This window comes from Pleurodeles waltl, chromosome 6, assembly GCF_031143425.1.
Source record: "Pleurodeles waltl isolate 20211129_DDA chromosome 6, aPleWal1.hap1.20221129, whole genome shotgun sequence".
In the NCBI taxonomy this organism is placed as follows: domain Eukaryota; kingdom Metazoa; phylum Chordata; class Amphibia; order Caudata; family Salamandridae; genus Pleurodeles; species Pleurodeles waltl.
Genome location: NC_090445.1, coordinates 222,836,352 through 222,851,489, shown reverse-complemented (window position 1 = coordinate 222,851,489; position 15,138 = coordinate 222,836,352). Strand labels below are relative to the sequence as shown.

The 15,138-nt window shown below is 41.8% G+C and overlaps 1 protein-coding gene across 2 annotated transcripts in view; it reads left to right on the top strand.

The window, feature by feature from the left end:
- The first annotated feature begins 104 nt into the window (after positions 1–104).
- EFTUD2 (elongation factor Tu GTP binding domain containing 2) overlaps positions 105–15,138 on the top strand; it is a 346,977-nt gene continuing 331,943 nt past the window's right edge. The window contains exon 1 of one of the 2 annotated variants that reach the window (XM_069237938.1): positions 105–221. The gene's annotated coding sequence lies outside the window, so the exon portion shown is untranslated. The remainder of the gene's footprint in view (positions 222–15,138) is intronic. The other variant, XM_069237936.1, reaches the window with a different exon arrangement.

Below are 15,138 nucleotides of genomic sequence, written 5' to 3'. Positions count from 1 at the left end.
TTAAACGTTTTTCAGGTACCAGGTTTTCTTAGCTCCTCTCCTCGCTGGCTCCCCGGCACCGATGTATTCACTCTGGCGGTTGAGGGCTTTTTTTTTTATTTCAGGCGGCAAAGGATAGCCCTACTTCAACGTTCCTACTGTGTCGCGCGGGTCCTTTCAATGCTGCTCACTCCCAGGTGGTTAGTAAGGCGGATGGGAAAAGAACCGGGCAAGTGAAAAAGGTAAGAAGAGTATATTTGGAGAAAAATCAAGAGCGGTGGTATGTTTTTGCCTGTTAAGTGTACATTATCCTTTTTAAAGTGGAGGGCTGTTTTCTCGCGATGCTGGTGTTTGCTTGTATGGAGTTTTTGGACATGGTTAGTTCTCCGTGTGGGAGTAATGCAAGTTGACTAGTAACAAATGGTTTCTATTCGATCAGCTAATGTGTTTCTTTTGAGCACACAATCAACAGTTATGGGGAAAATGCTACTTTATTATAAATAAATGAGGTATCTAGCTAGTTATTGTTTGCTGCTTTCAGTTATATTGCCACATTTTGCACAGCGCATATTCTTTTGTTATTTCGCTACGTGCCTCCTTCCTAGACCTCGGTTGTTGTTAAGTCGGAGACTTCAAGTTAAAATCTTCTTTATTACAAGTTGTAAAAACAATAAGGCTTAACAAGCGATCATGGAAAAAGCGTGTGTCTCTCGCAGGTCTCTCTCTGCCTTCCCCCCTCCCGATCTCCAACCACCTCGAATTCGAATCCCCACACGCAACTACACACGAACGAAAACAATTCTAAATACCTAACCACGCGCTAATACAACACTAGCGCTAATAAACTATATCACATATATACTATATAACATATCAACATAACACATCTCCTTCCTTTAAACAAAAAAAACAAAAGTACACACAGTAAAAAGAACATAATTATATTATTACACAATATAATCATTTAACCATTTCGGTTTGGAAACAATCCTTTTACCATTACTTGTTGTTTCTTCATTGTTACTATCATTGGAAGTACTGCCTATTTCCATAGATTTAGCACACTCCTCCACGTCACTAGTAATACAATCCGAATCACCTTCCGGAGCTCCTTCTTCCAAAACTTGCTCCGAATTCCTTCTATACATATCTTTCTCAACATTGTCACTCAAACACATCTCTTTTCCCAAATTGACATTCATTTTATTATTTTTATCTACCCCAATCTCATCTAGAGAATCACTTACATTCATTCTATTCGTTGGCTGACCCTTAAACACAGCAATCCTTTTAAGGTTCCATACCTTGCCATCACTCAGAAGGACTGCATTACGCAAAACTTTGCTTACTTGAATAGGTTCTGAATATTGACTCTCACCCTTCCTTACTCTCCACGGTTTCTTCACCTTAACCCAATTCCCTTCACAAATTTCCACCTCTCTTTTTGAACCTCTACTCTTGTCAAAAGTCTGTTTATAAGCCATATGTTTCCTCATAATTTGATCTCTCACACTTCCAAAAGGCACCCTACATTCATCGACTTCCAACAACCACTCTGGGTTGCACTTAGTCCTTGGTACCCTTCCTCTCGTTAATTCAAAAGGAGATAAACCCAAGGCTTCATGATAACATGTCCTATAAGACCACAACGTTTTATAAATTTGTACCGACCAATCGTCCCCATTCCTACACGCAATCTGAATAGCATTCTTCATAACCCTATTAAACCTTTCGATCATTCCATTGCCACTAGGATTGTATAAAGATGTAGTTCTATGCTTAATTCCTATCCTTTCAAAATATTCTTTTGTCAAAGTGGACGTAAATTGCACTCCATTGTCACTAATAATCTGTACAGGTAAACCCTCCTCCACAAAGGTATTGTCCATAAATGTTAAAACCTCCAAAGAGTCCACCTTGTCCACAATTTTCACAACTGGCCACCTTGAAAAAATATCAATCATGGCAATAATATACCTTCCAGGATTCCCAATGGGACCCATGATGTCTATAGCAATAGTGTGCCACGGCTTACTCTGAATAATAGGTTCACACATATTTGGTTTTAAAGTATTTAAAGTCTTATCTGAATTGGCACAAATGACACATTCCCTTACCACCCTTTCAGCTTGAACATCAATTCCAGGCCACCAATACCATCTCTTCACCCTCTGTTTTGTTTTAACTATGCCACAGTGAGTTTCATGACATAATTTTAAAATTGTATTTCTAAGTGTCTTAGGTGGTATAGCTCTATCACCTCTAAAAATAGTTCCATGAACCAATGAAAGTTCACATCTCACCTCCCAAAACTGTTTAAGTATATTGGACATTTTAGACTTGTTGGGCCAACCTTTCATTACACATTCCGACACTGATTGTAAATCCTTATCCTTAGAATATTCCTCCTTCCACACTTCCTCCTTTATACTTATGCCATCGTCATCATGAATTAATGCCACTTGTAACTCTTCTCCTTCACCAATATCACATTCTACAATCTCAGTAGGCATTCTAGACAAGTAATCTGCCAGCACATTACTTTTCCCAGGAACATATTCAATTACATAAATAAAATCTTGCAAACGCATAGACATTCTAGCAATCCTCGCTGTTGCTTTACACATTCCTTCAGTGGTCAACAATTTCACTAATGGCTTATGATCTGTACGTAATATACATTCCTTTCCCCACACAAACTGTCTATAATGCTCCAGTGCCCAAATACATGCAAGTGTCTCCTTCTCTATCACCGAAAACTTTTCTTCATTCGGTGATAACGCACGAGATGCAAAAGCAATTATAACTTCCTTCCCAGAAGTATCGATTTGTGTTAACACACCACCTAAACCTTTATTGCTGGCATCTACAGTTACTACATTCGTACGTTCAGGATCAAAGCTACTCAAAATAGGGGCCTGTGCAATTGCTCTCTTTACATTATTAAACTCCATTTCACAATCTCTAGACCAACCAAATTTTACATGGTTTTTCAGCACTTGTCTGATATTGTATACCATGCTAGAAAATCCCTTCACAAATTTTGCATAGAACTCAACCATTCCTAAAAATGACTTAATATCCTCTTTGCACGTAGGATGTGGTGAATCCATAATGGCATCTACCAGCTTAGGTTTCATGGTTACACCGTCCCCACATAACACATGTCCTAGATAAGTTACAGATTGTACCCCAAACTTACACTTCGAATGTTCCACAGTTAAACCTTTTTTTTCCAAAATACTTAAAACCTCCCTCAAAACTGCGTCATGTTCCTTCCTATCCTTGCCAAATAGTAAAATATCATCTTGAAAACATCTCACATTAGTATGTCTCCCAAATAACTGATGCATTAACCTCTGGAATATAGCAGCTGCTGAAGCTAAACCGAACGGTAATCTTTTATATTGAAAACATCCCACAGGAGTAATAAAAGCAGTATATTTCTTACTGGTTTCGCTTAATTTGATTTGGTGATATGCAGCAGATAAATCTATAGTGGAAAACCATCTTGCTCCTTTGATTAACGTTAACATCTCTGAAATTTTTGGCAGAGGAAATTTATCTACTACAATATTTTTGTTCAGATGGCGCAAATCTATGCATAACCGAATCTTTCCATTCGCACGTTTAGCAACTACTATAGGAGAAATCCATTCTGAAGACTCAATTGGTTCGATGATCTCGGCTTCTACCAATTTATCCAATTCTCTCTCCACTTCACTCCTAACTAAAATGGGAATGTTCCTTACCTTATGTATCTTTGGACTAGCATTAGTTTTAAGAACAATACTATGTTCAAAATCATCCAAAACACCAATTTTCCCACTAAAAACTTTAGGAAAATTCTTAAACATTTCATTTGCAATGCATTCTCCCTCGTCCACAACCATAACTGGTTCCGGACTATTCGGATCAAGAGTGATATGCAAATCACCCTGATCTTTCCAACCTAAAACTGAAGGTCCCTTCTTTGCTACATATAACTTCCCCACAGATTTTCTGTTTTTAAAAACAAATGTAAGTTCTCTGAAACCCAATAACTCTATTTTCTCTCCAGAAAATCCTTCTGGACTAACATCTGCTTTTTGTAAATTGCTACCTATTTTTCCTATAAACTTCGATTTCCACACTCCCTCATTAATGATGGTAAAAGGCGAACCTGAATCAACATAAACCTGAATCTCAACCCCTCCTATGTGCATTAAACATACTGGTTTCTTCTTGTTACTGACAGACTCTTCCTGAACATTAAATACAAACATTTGATCTTTACTTATACTCTTGCTGTCCTGCTTTATTTTATTTACCCTACTCTCATCCTCACTTGAATTGTCACTCAGTCCATCTACGTACTTCACATTATCATTCTTCTTTTTCTTTTTACACACCCTAGCAAAATGCCCTATAACTCCACACGCCGCACACTTCTGCTTCAATGCAGGACAATATTTGTGTGAAGCTAAATGTGAAGTGCTATCACAACGGTAACACCTTTGACCATTATACTTATTTGCTTGTTGATTCTTTCCACTTTCATTCTTTGTTCTGCCCATTCCTTTATACTTTACTTTGTTTACTGTATCTTCATTAATATCACAATGCTCTGTTTTAACTGCTTTCGCACTTCGACTAGATAACTCAGCTTTTCTAACAATCGCTAAAATATCATCCAGCTCAGTATCTCCATTTATCCACAATCTTTCTTGAATCGCAGGGTCACGGATATGCATTACTACTTGGTCTCTAATTAACTGGTTTTGCAAATGATCGAATTTACAATCATTTGCCAAAACTCTAAGCGCAGCTACATACTCATCCACAGTCTCACCATGCTCTTGTTTTCTTTGAAAAAATTTATATCTTAAAATCCCTATACACACTTTAGGTGCGAAATAATTATCAAATTCTTTCAAAACATTTTCAAATACATTTGTGTCCTCGTTGCTGTTAGTTTTCGTCATAGACTCAAATACTTTTAGTCCTTCTGGTCCCACAGAATGCAAGAAAATCTTTTTTTTCCTCTCCGGACTCATTTTTCCTTCCTCATCAATAGTCTCCAAGAAATTTATAAAGTACGATTTCCATTCTGTCCATTTCATACATGGACTTCCCCCTGCTGGCCAGAATGCTTGTGGGGGTTGAAGCGAAAATTGTTGTGTGGCCATTAAAAATTTTGTAATGCAAAATATATGTTTAATTAATTATTCTAAGAAAATTGTGCTGTACCATATGTAATTGTCCAGATAATGAACTTCCTTCCACTTAGTTTCCAAAAACTGTTGCAAAAGAATTCAATCAGTGAAAATACACATTTCAAATGAATATGTCCTTTTATCCAGAATTCATCTGTGAATTGTCTGTAAATTACTGTACTGTTCCTCTGTACATTTCCAATGACACGCACGCTGTTTCTTTTACGCCTCAAATGTCACTCACGCTATTCCTCTGTCCTATTCCGTGTGAATAACACACAAAATAACGTTCCGATTCCCAGCTGATATGCCTTTCCAAAAAAACAAGTTTTGCCAAGGTCCACTCCTCTAATGTACGTGAATACGTCCGATCACTTCTCTAAATCAGACTCTCGAGGAATGGAACAGAGAGCACAGCTTGAATATCGCCCATCTCTGTAACGGCAAGTTCCTTCAATACTTTCTGTTTATTTCCTGCAAAACGATCCTCAATAAATCACTAGTCTTGTCAAGCCTTACAGTTTTATATTTCTAAATTCCATCGTCGTGTAAGATTTCTCCTTGTTTTCCAAACCGAAAGTAAAAACTCTTTCCGGCACTTCGCACTCCGTTTCCACCGTAGGTTCCACAATTAAGCTCGTCGCCAGAATTGTTAAGTCGGAGACTTCAAGTTAAAATCTTCTTTATTACAAGTTGTAAAAACAATAAGGCTTAACAAGCGATCATGGAAAAAGCGTGTGTCTCTCGCAGGTCTCTCTCTGCCTTCCCCCCTCCCGATCTCCAACCACCTCGAATTCGAATCCCCACACGCAACTACACACGAACGAAAACAATTCTAAATACCTAACCACGCGCTAATACAACACTAGCGCTAATAAACTATATCACATATATACTATATAACATATCAACATAACAGTTGTCTTTCTGCATTGCTCTGAGCATTCTCACTAAAAGGAATTACGTCGTTCGGTATCTTTTTGACGCGTATGTGTAGCGATGGGTCAATCATTCATACATACCAACATACCTGAATCGTGTTTAGTAATGGCTCGTTGCAAGCCAGTTCTTAGCAAAGAATCTCGTCCGAATAATTCTCATTATAACAAAAAGATGAATGATAATCTGAGAAACAATACTTGCAAAAATGAATTGGAATATAAAAAAATCAACTGGTAGTCCTATGTAAGGGCTGTCACTAAAAAGAGACATGCCAAGAGGCTGGGTCTGTATTACCCACTTGAACAAAATGAGGCCGGTCCCACTAGTCTTTCATGCGCCAACGTAAAACCAGAAGAGCGCGGTGATCATGGTAATTAAGAGGAGAAGGGTTAACATCTAAAAACTGTGCAATAGAACTAACAAAAGACACTGCTCAACTGCAGAATTTTGCATATCTCGCCCCGAAGAGGAAAGAAGAAAATCGCTGTACACTCTTGAAAATCTCGGCAACCATAACACAACCTGCATCTTAAAGAACCATAGTCTCTCTGTCTCTGTGGGGGAGGAAAACATTATGGAGGTGCAAAGTAACAAAACAAATAACTATGGGAGAAGTGGGCCATCACCGAAGTTTATTGGGTTTCAACCAACCTCTACACGTTAGAATGCCCATTCGATGTTCTAAATAGACATAACATATTAAAAATATTGCATCACTGTAGCAAGCTGGAAATATAACCATGGCCGTCATTTAGGGTTCCCCGGGGGTCGCAAATGCTAACCATGGCGCAACCTCTGGACTAAGACAGCACTAGGAACAGAGTAAGCAGGATATTTTCGTAAGAAAATAAAAGCAGTTTTGTAATTCCAGCAACAGTTGCTACATACCTCTCTTGCTGGGGACAGTTGAACCTCAATACTGTTTCAGTTTGTCCCATCAGCTAACGGTCTTGCTAAAGTATTGCCTAGCAACACACTCCTCAAAGCCTCCTAGGCCCAAAGCTCCACCAGACAGGAAGACACTTCACCTGCAAGCTCTAGATTGAACTGGGTAGCATTAAAAGAAGTTATCAAGACTTGTGCCTGTACTCTGTGGTAGTCTTCCTGTGCTGCTGGACACAAACTGTTTATTTGGATCCATGCACAGTTCTGTCCCCGAGATGCCGAGCAGGATGAAGGCCGCTGTTTCTCCATGATCCAGGATGATTTGAATGTCACCTTTGAGTGCTGTGGTTCTTTCTGAATCCTGATTGTTATCTAGAAGAGTGAGGTTCGAGGTGGGTTGTGGTTATCAGTTGCTAATCAATCTGAGGCCCCACCTTCACACACAACACCTTTTTGTTACTTTATAGGACCTTTTATGAATGGTGGTTTTGCAGTGCCATTTGCAAACTCACTCCACTGGCCATAGTTCTTAGAAAGCGGACAATATCCTTGTAATAAGGTAGACACTCAACTCTTCCATGATTATTTCCTCTAATGACTGCCTCTTTCATTGGTGGTTGCTAAAAAGCCCACTTACGGGGATAGACGTATTCATTGCCAGAAAGAGGAGCAAAGGCTGCACAGTCGCTATCCAATTTGACGTAAACATCAGGCTAAATGCACTGAATCCTTTCACAAATAGGACGTGATGTAAGGCTTGAGTCTGAGCAGCCATGATGTATCACTAATCTGTCTCTAACGAAGCGTGGCACCACTGCTAGGCAGGGAGAGAGAAATTCTTGTAAGACACTCAGCTGTGTTTACACAGCTGGACCTGCTTAATACTTTTCAGTCCTTGTGATGATTTGGGCATATTAGGCCAACTGAAGATGTATGGCACTTGGTAGGGCGGCTTAATACCAGTGTGTGTGTGTAAATGTCGCTTCTTCAGCACCATCATAGCTGCCGAGTTTTCACTGTGATTGTGTAACATTGTCATGTTTTTACCGTACCTGTTTGTATCACCACAGGTGTTAAACAGTATGAAGATGTTTAATGTGTGGCAGTAATTGGACAGTGGGGGCGCTAATTGAACGGCATAGCATGCATCTTTGGCAAATGGTGGCTGGCCCTGGGTGTGTGCTGGCTACATCCCTGACATGGTAGCAGCCCTGTTGGGATGTATTTAATAAGTAACATAGACTTGTATTTCTTCTAACAACATTTTTATTCCTGAACATATTGTTTAATTGTGCACTTGTTTATTTTGGTGATGTCACTTCCTGTAATGTTATGAGAGGCAAAGGTCATATGACATCACTTCCTTTCTTGCCACTAGCAGTGAGGCTGTGATTTCACTTCTTGTGTTGTAATCAGAGGTCAAAGTACGTGTGATGTCACTTCTGCTACCTCTGGCATTTTGGTGAATCGACATCCATGGATATAATCTCGGGAGATCTCTTAAGTGTCGGGTTTAAATGGGATACCAAAACTAGCAAGGAATATACCAGAACAAGTTGGGTAATGGAAGAGCTACACCAAAAAAGTGAAGGCATAAAAATGAAAGAATGGGGATAATCATGAAGCAGGCAGCACCGGTGAAATATCTACATTGCCAAAAAAAAATGCCCCGAATCAACAAGAGGTGCATATAAGACAAACAGCCCTAACACATTTGGCAGTCTTCTAGCCACAACCGAATACATTTATTTTGTGATAAATAGTTGAGTGTATTTTAACACTATGTGCCAGCGTGATTGTTGGTAAATGTGAAGCTCACTCCTGCCAATCTTGCTGACCAAGGTACACCCCTGGGGCTATGTGTGATCTCAATGTGTACCTCCCGTCCTTTAGCAGCGAGAGGAACAAGCTAAACACCTTTTCGATCAGGTGGAAACTATGCTTAATTTGAATAAAAACTTTGTAGTGTTATTTACGGGTACCTTCAACAATTCACTATTAAAGCAGAATATCCTACCCCTGATTAAGTCTCTAAAATTCCAGCTGCAACCTTTGTGACGAGAAGAAAGCAGTCAGCAAAGCTAATCTGCGCTTCTATTGCAGACCTAGGGTTGCAACACTCTAACAAGAGATTCAGTAAGAACCAACCGGCGCAGTTTACCTTTTGCCAAAGGGGAGCTAAAATCAGCAATTGACTATACATTTGTAACTTTAGCTGGGTTCTAGAAAATACGACTTCTACATGATAGAGACCTGAAAGTGACAATAACCCCCAGCGCATATCAATATGCAATCATGTTGAAGCGTTCATCTGGGACAGACAAGCAGCTGGCGAGCTAACAGCAGTAAAAGCCAGAAAAAAAGATTATGGCCCTGGATAGATGTCTACAAGAATTATGGAGTCAGTTGTCCTTCTCATGAAACAGGATGTTGAGACAGTAGAGCGCGTATGGCATGTTCAAAAGTGCACTGGTCTAATGAGAAACATATTTGACTTTCTATCATCAACAATTAAAAATCCTTCCTGCTTAAAGAACCAGCTAAGCCCCCGACCGATTAAAATCCTCAAAGTGAAAAAACATGGCTAGAAAACAACTAAGTCCTATATAAGGCTACTTTGTTACCAGATAACTCCCACGCTATAAAACAAGTACAAAAAAAGCAGAAGCAAGCGATCATTAATATCAAGGGAAAACACCAAGATTCTCTGTTTTGAACTGCCTAATACAATCAGCACAGAAAATGGGAAAACATTTAGTGTGCTAGTTGGTTTGGGAACTTAGTCCATTAGATCAAGGGGCGTATGGAAAGAACACTTGGAATCGCTTTACAGGGGTCCTGCTCCGAATACTTCAATGGATAACACCAGAGGTCTGGATAGATGTCATATCACGTCAGGAGGCAAAACGGCTTATATCTGCACACAGCAACTCAAAATCCCCAGGCCCAAACGGCCTCTCTACTGTGGTAGGTACTGCTGCCTGGAGTGTCCTGGTAGCCACTATAATGAATTCAGTGCTACATGCAGGGCAAATTTTGACATCTTGCAAGGATTCCATCGTTCATCCACTTTACTGACAAGTTCCTAAATATTTGCAGTAGAGCTACAGGCTGATTGCCCCGCTCAGTGCGGAAGGGAACGTTTTATCAAAGTATTTATTAGATTTCCTCCAAAAATGGGCTATTGCAACCGGGAGACTGATACTTCACCAAGTCGGATTCCGAAGAGATAGCTCTACTATTGACAGAATCATGGCGTTGGCCATTCTTGTCCACAGAACATTAAGAGACAAAGGTAAAAACTTATTTGCATGTTTTATGGACTTCTCAACTGTTTTTGACATAGTAAATAGGACCAACTTATGGGCAAAACTAGAGGCTTGGAAATTGGGAATAGTCTGCTAAGACTTATAATGGATTTACATAGCGATGCGTGGGTGAGAGTGAAACACTCCCAAGTTAAAGGAACATCCCCAAAAATCTACACCCACAATGGGCAAAAACAATGTTGCACCTTAGTCCCGCTGCTGTTCAATGTATATATCTCTGATCACATGGAGGTGCTGCAGGCAGTCAGGGGAGATTTCCCTAAACTACAGAAACACCAAAATAGAACATCTGGCTTATGCCGCAATATTGTTATGTTATTAACTAAGCAGATTGGACTCCAATGATTTACAGATGAATATAAGCAAAGAGTATGGCATTTGGCTGCGAACCTGCGAACTTACACCTGGTTCATAGGGCCGGTCAAAATTGAGGAGGTGGCCAACTGCTCATATTTGACGATAAAATTTGATAAATTAAACTGGAAAGGTCATATGGAATACATATCACAGAAATTAGTGGTTGGATCCGGTGCCATAAAAAACTTTGCTGCAAAAAACAGTTGAAACCCTATTGGATCCACTAATACTGTAGCTAATGACAAACTAGCTCCGGTCTGTACTTATGGAGCTGTATACTAACCCTGATAATTTACTAGAATAACAAACTGCATTTATGGGTAGGATAAGGAAAATACTTGACCTACTTTAAGCGGTGACTCAGTTTTTTAATCAGGTTGTAACCTGGCTTGTTACCAAGAACGCCTCAAATAAATATCTGCTTTATTAATTATTGAATAGACAGCAAAGAGGGAGAGGGGCGAAAACACAAAAAGATGTTATAAACAACAAATTGGCCAACTCAAAGAAAGATTCTCCAGTGGCAGATTCTCGTGTGCAGGATCTCCTGGTTATTAAAAATGTGCCACCCCTACGAATTATCCAAAGTGACCAAAGCTGCTGGTAAAGGAAGAAATTAAAATGTAGAGGGTACCTCAACATAAATGCTGAATGTATACTATAAAGTCCTATTCATGTTAAAAGCAATCATATTTAGTCTTCAACCTGGCATGGTTACCCCCTGATTTTTTGCCTTTGCTGATGCCAAGTTATGATTTGAGTGTGCTGGGACCCTGCTAACCAGGCCCCAGCACCAGTGTTCTTTCCCTAAACTGTACCTTTGTCTCCACAATTGGCACAACCCTGGCACTCAGGTAAGTCCCTTGTAACTGTACCAAGGGCCCTGATGCCAGGGAAGGCCTCTAAGGGCTGCAGCATGTCTTATGCCACCCTAGGGACCCCTCACTCAGCACAGACACACTGCTTGCCAGCTTGTGTGTGCTGGTGGGGAGAAAATGACTAAGTCGACATGGCACTCCCCTCAGTGCCGTGCCATCCTCACACTGCCTGTGGCATAGGTAAGTCACCCCTCTAGCAGGCCTTACAGCTCTAAGGCAGGGTGAACTATACCACAGGTGAGGGCATAAGTGCATGAGCACTAGCCCCTACAGTGTCTAAGCAAAACCTTAGACATTGTAAGTGCAGGGTAGCCATAAGAGTATATGGTCTGGGAGTCTGTCATACACGAACTCCACAGCACCATAATGGCTACACTGAAAACTGGGAAGTTTGGTATCAAACTTCTCAGCACCATAAATGCCCACTGATGCCTGTGTGCACTTTATGGTAAAATACACCCAGAGGGCATCTTAGAGATGCCCCCTGAAAACACACCAGACTTCCAGTGTGGGCTGACTAGTTTTTGCCAGCCTGCCACACACCAGACATGCGCTGGCCACATGGGGAGAGTGCCTTTGTCACTCTGTGGCCAGGAACAAAGCCTGTACTGGGTGGAAGTGCTTCTCACCTCCCCCTGTATGAACTGTAACACCTGGCGGTGATCCTCAAAGGCTCACCCCCTTTGTTACAGCGCCACAGGGCATCACAGCTAGTGGAGATGCCCGCCCCTCCGGCCACTGCCCCCACTTTTGGCGGCAAGGCTGGAGGAGATAATGAGGAAAACAAGGAGTCACCCCCCAGTCAGGACAGCCCCTAAGGTGTCCTGAGCTGAGGTGACTTACTTTTAGAAATCCTCCATCTTGTAGAAGGAGGATTCCCCCAATAGGATTAGGGATGTGCCCCCCTCCCCACAGGGAGGAGGCACAAAGAGGGTGTAGCCACCCTCAGGACCAGTAGCCATTTGCTACTGCCCTCCCAGATCCAAACACACCCCTAAATTCAGTATTTAGGGGCTCACAGAACTGAGGAAGATAGATTCCTGCAACCTAAAGAAGAAGGACTGCTGACCTGAAGCCCTGCAGTGAAGATGGAGACAACAACTGCTTTGGCCCAAGCCCCACCGGCCTGTCTCCCTACTTCGAAGAAAACTGCAACAGCGACGCATCCAACAGGGTCCAGCGACCTCTGAAGCCTCAGAGGACTGCCCTGCAACCAAGGACCAAGAAGCTTCTGAGAACAGCGGCCCTGTTCAAGAAACTGCAACTTTCTGCAACAAAGAAGCAACTTTAAAGACCCCACGTTTCCCGCCAGAAGCGTGAGACTTTCCACGCTGCAGGGAGGACTCCCCGGCGACTGCGAGCCCGTGAGTAGCCAGAGTTGACCCCCCACAGCGACGCCTGCAGAGGACGTCCAGAGGCTCCCCCTGATCGCGACTGCCTGTAACAAGGAACCAGACGCCTGGAACCAGCACTGCACCCGCAGCCCCCAGGACCTGAAGGAACCGAACTCCAGTGCAGGAGCGACCCCCAGGCGACCATCTGCCTAGCCCAGGTGGTGGCTACCCCGAGGAGCCCCTCCTGTGCCTGCCTGCATCGTTGAAGAGACCCCCGGGTCTCCCCATTGATTCCTATCTGAAACCTGATGCCTATTTGCACTCTGCACCCGGCCACCCCTGTGCTGCTGAGGGTGTACTTTCTGTGCCTGTTTGTGTGTCCCCCCCCCCCCCCCCCCCCCTCCAGTGCCCTACAAAACCCCCCTGGTCTGCCCTCCGAGGACGCGGGTACTTACCTGCTGGCAGACTGGAACCAGGTACCCCTATTTCCATTGAAGCCTATGTGTTTTGGGCACCACTTTGACCTCTGCACCTGACCGGCCCTGAGGTTGCTGGTGTGGTAACTTTAGGGTTGCCTTGAACCCCCATCGGTGGGCTCCCTTGGACCCAACTTTGAACCCTGTAGGTGTTTTACTTACCTGTGAACTTAACATTCACTTACCTCCCCCAGGAACTGTTGATTTTTGCAGTGTCCACTTTTAAAATAGCTTATTGCCATTTTTGTCAAAACTGTACATGCTATTGTGATTATTCAAAGTTCCTAGAATACCTGAGTGAAATACCTTTCATTTGAAGTATTACTTGAAAATCTTGAACCTGTGGTTCTTAAAATAAACCAAGAAAATATATTTTTCTATATAAAAACTTATTGGCCTGGAGTAAGTCTTTGAGTGTGTGTTTCTCATTTATTGCCTGGGTGTGTACAACAAATGCCTAACACTACCCTCTGATAAGCCTGCTGCTCGACCACACTACCACAAAATAGAGCATTAGAATTCTCTTTTTTGCCACTATCTTACCTCTAAGGGGAACCCTTGGACTCTGTGCACACTATTTCTTACTTTGAAATAGAATATACAGAGCCAACCTCCTACAACCTTTTTACATTTTTAGCTGTTGAAAACCTCCTTCAGTACAGAAGGGATAAGAACTGTACATGAGGTTTTTCTTTTCTGCTTTCAGGGCTCCACACCTAAACTAGTTGAACAAGTGACATTTTTGTCTATAGCAATCAAAAGATGAGAAGGAAAATTGCGAACAACTTAACTTGTAAAACAATATAAGGGTGGTCAAAGATTTTAAGCTTTTATATATTGTGTATGGTTTTACATAACTGGGTCAAGTGAATAAACATTTATCTCTAAAAGAGGGGAAGGATAGTTGCAGGTGACTTAATTTATAGAACACTATAAGGTCTTTTTTTTTAGTGGTGGGTAATCAGTATTTCTCATTTAATGTAACATTGTAATGTTTCCTATAGTGTGTATGGTTTTAAATAACTGGTAACGTCAAATATATCATATTACCAAAATTGACTTTAGCATAACTGTTAGAAATGGGGTCTTTGGGTGGCAGTCAGGTTACCCCTTGTCCTAGAAAGGACCCTGACTGTAGTCAGGGTAAAGGAGAATCAACCTCAGTTAACCCCTGCTCACCCTCTTGGTAGCTTGGCACGAGCAGGCAGGCTTAGCTTCAGAAGCAATGTATAAAGGAATTGTACCAACACACACAGTAACAGTAACTCAGTGAAAACACTACAAAGTGGCACAACACAGGTTTAGACAACTAGGTAATATTTATCTAAACAAGACCAAAACAACAAAAATCTGACATATTCAAGTCAAGTTATGAATTTTAAAAGAGAGTCTAAAATCCTTAGAAAACCGTGAGAACGCTGTTAGCGCACAAATGTACCTGGGTAGCGTCAAAATAAAGCCGCACTGGCAAGTGTGTGTCGAAAAAGGCCAGCGATGCGTCTGTCTCACTCACAAGCAAGCAAGACCTTGCCTTGTTCCTCCTCCGGTCGGGTCAGCGCGCGTAATTTCTTCTCTTCCGCAAAGGAGCGATGCCACGATCCCGGTCTGTCACCTCGGGTCTGGGCAGGCTTTGCTTGGATTTTCCCCGTCTATCGATGTTGCGTTGAAATCCGGTGGCACGTGTCAAGAAACCTCGCTGCGTGGGGGCTTGATTCATTAACATCAGCCGATGCGGGTGTTGTGCGTCATTTCTCCAGCCGCGT